Here is a 2,621-nt window from a genome sequence, read left to right as displayed (position 1 = left end):
AGGGTGGGGCTCTGAGGGTGGGGCTCTGAGGGTGTGCTCTGAGGGTAGACTCTGAGGGTGGGGCTCTGAGGGTGGGCTCTGAGGGTGGGTTCTGAGGGTGGGGCTCTGAGGGTGGGCTCTGAGGGTGGGGCTCTGAGGGTGGGGCTCTGAGGGTGGGCTCTGAGGGTGGGGCTCTGAGGGTGTGCTCTGAGGGTGGGGGCTGAGGGTGGGCTCTGAGGGTGGGCTCTGAGGGTGGGCTTTGAGGGTGGGGTCTGAGGGTGGGGTCTGAGGGTGGGGTCTGAGGGTGGGGTCTGAGGGGTGGGGCTCTGAGGGTGGGCTCTGAGGGTGGGCGCTGAGGGTGGGCTCTGAGGTGGGCTTTGAGGGTGGGGTCTGAGGGTGGGGTCTGAGGGTGGGCTCTGAGGGTGGGGCTCTGAGGGTGGGCTCTGAGGGTGTGGTCTGAGGGTGGGCTCTGAGGGTGGGCTCTGTGAGGTGGGCTCTGAGGATGGGGTGGGCTCTGAGGGTGGGCTCTGAGGTAGGGGTCTGTGGGGTGGGCTCTGAGGGTGGGCTCTGAGGTAGGGGTCTGTGGGGTGGGCTCTGAGGGTGGGCTCTGAGGGGTGGGCTCTGAGGGTGGGCTCTGAGGGTGTGGTCTGAGGGTGTGGTCTGAGGGTGGGCTCTGAGGGTGGGCTCTGAGGGTGGGGGTCTGAGGGTAGGCTCTGAGGGTGGGCTCTGAGGGTGGGGTCTGTGGGGTTGGCTCTGAGGGTGGGCTCTGAGGGTGGGCTCTGAGGGGTGGGCTCTGAGGGTGGGCTCTGAGGGGTGTGGTCTGAGGGGGCTCTGAGGGTGGGCTCTGAGGGTGGGGTCTGTGGGGTGGGCTCTGAGGGGTGGGCTCTGAGGGTGGGCTCTGAGGGTGGGGTCTGTGGGGTGGGCTCTGAGGGGTGGGCTCTGAGGGTGGGCTCTGAGAGTGGGCTCTGAGGGGTGGGCTCTGAGGGTGGGCTCTGAGGGTGTGGTTTGAGGGGTGAACTCTGAGGGTGGGCTCTGAGGGTGGGCTTTCTGTCCCTCTGGACGACCCTGGACGCTGGCCAGGCATCACCCACATCTCTGGACGACCCTGGACGCTGGCCAGGCATCACCCCGCACCTCTGGACGACCCTGGACGCTGGCCAGGCATCACCCCACACTTCTGGACGACCCTGGACGTTGGCCGGGCATCACCCCACACTTCTGGACGACCCTGGACGTTGACCGGGCATCACCCCACACTTCTGGACGACCCTGGACGTTGGCCGGGCATCACCCCACACTTCTGGACGACCCTGGACGTTGACCGGGCATCACCCCACACTTCTGGACGACCCTGGACGTTGGCCGGGGCATCACCCCACACTTCTGGACGACCCTGGACGTTGACCGGGCATCACCCCACACTTCTGGACGACCCTGGACGTTGGCCGGGCATCACCCCACACTTCTGGACGACCCTGGACGTTGACCGGGCATCAATTAGCGACACATCTGCCACTCTTCTAAATCCCGCGCCGGATTTCAGGATTTAATTTCCTTCCTTGCCTTTGATATAAAGTTGTCCATAATATTTTCCAATATTTTTGAATTGGTGGATCCAATGATGGATCCATAGCAGGTGTGTGTAACACCAGACCGTAGTGTATACACACACCAGGTGTGTGTAACACCAGACCGTAGTGTATACACACACCAGGTGTGTGTAACACCAGACCGTAGTGTATACACACACCAGGTGTGTGTAACACCAGACCGTAGTGTATACACACACCAGGTGTGTGTAACACCAGACCGTGATGTACACACACACCAGGTGTGTAAGGTATGGTTGTGTGAGGGCCAGGTGTGGACACGTGGTTAGCCGCCTGCCTTGTCTTCTCAACAGAACAGCTTTGATCTTTATAAACATGATTACTGCCTTTCACTGCTGGAAAACAGTGAGTAATTTACAATTAAATTAATAAATATACAAAACAAAATATCCTTTATTAATTATTTATTGTCCCCTTAATATTTTCTTATCACACGAGGCCTAATGTTGCCTACACTTTAGTGAACAATGTATTGTGGAGCATGAGGAGTGGTGACTGTGTACTGTGTACTGGTGACACTGTGCACTGGTGACTGTGCACTACTGTGTACTGGTTAACCTGAGTACGACCCAGCAATATAATATCATCAGCTACAACACTATATATAATATGAATTTAAATTTTTCACTTTGACAAGGTTGACAGCAAATGTACTGAACCAGTTGACATACAGGTTGCCGGCTGGTGTACTGGCAACACGTTCTTGCCTGCAAACATCACCAGTCAGTGAGTGTGTGTGTGAGTAGTCCTGGTGATGCTGGCTACCTCAGTAGCTCTCTTGATGGGAGGAAATACCTCCCTGCTAAAGTTCCTCTCTGTGGGTTGTTAACCTTCCTGGAAGCTGACTGTGAACCTCTCCTAAACTGTGGCTTAAACTGGGACATTAGACTGGCTCTCCCAGACCTGAGGTAATACTGTCACCATGACGGGGTAATGTTACGGCCAAGATGGGGCAATGAGCTGTTGAATAGCAGCTTAAGGTTCAGTGTATAGAGTCGGTTTAAAGTGGTGCCACTCTGTGTGTGAGAGAGA

The 2,621-nt window shown here is 56.9% G+C and overlaps 1 long non-coding RNA gene across 1 annotated transcript; it reads left to right on the top strand.

The window, feature by feature from the left end:
* The first annotated feature begins 916 nt into the window (after positions 1–916).
* LOC138358271 (uncharacterized) lies at positions 917–1,976 on the top strand. The gene is made up of 2 exons (XR_011225303.1): positions 917–1,615; positions 1,772–1,976. It is a non-coding gene; the product is annotated as an uncharacterized lncRNA (long non-coding RNA).
* The last annotated feature ends 645 nt before the right edge of the window (positions 1,977–2,621 follow it).

This window comes from Procambarus clarkii, chromosome 7 (assembly GCF_040958095.1).
Source record: "Procambarus clarkii isolate CNS0578487 chromosome 7, FALCON_Pclarkii_2.0, whole genome shotgun sequence".
Classification (NCBI taxonomy): Eukaryota; Metazoa; Arthropoda; class Malacostraca; order Decapoda; family Cambaridae; genus Procambarus; species Procambarus clarkii.
This window is presented reverse-complemented; position numbering and strand designations above follow the sequence as displayed.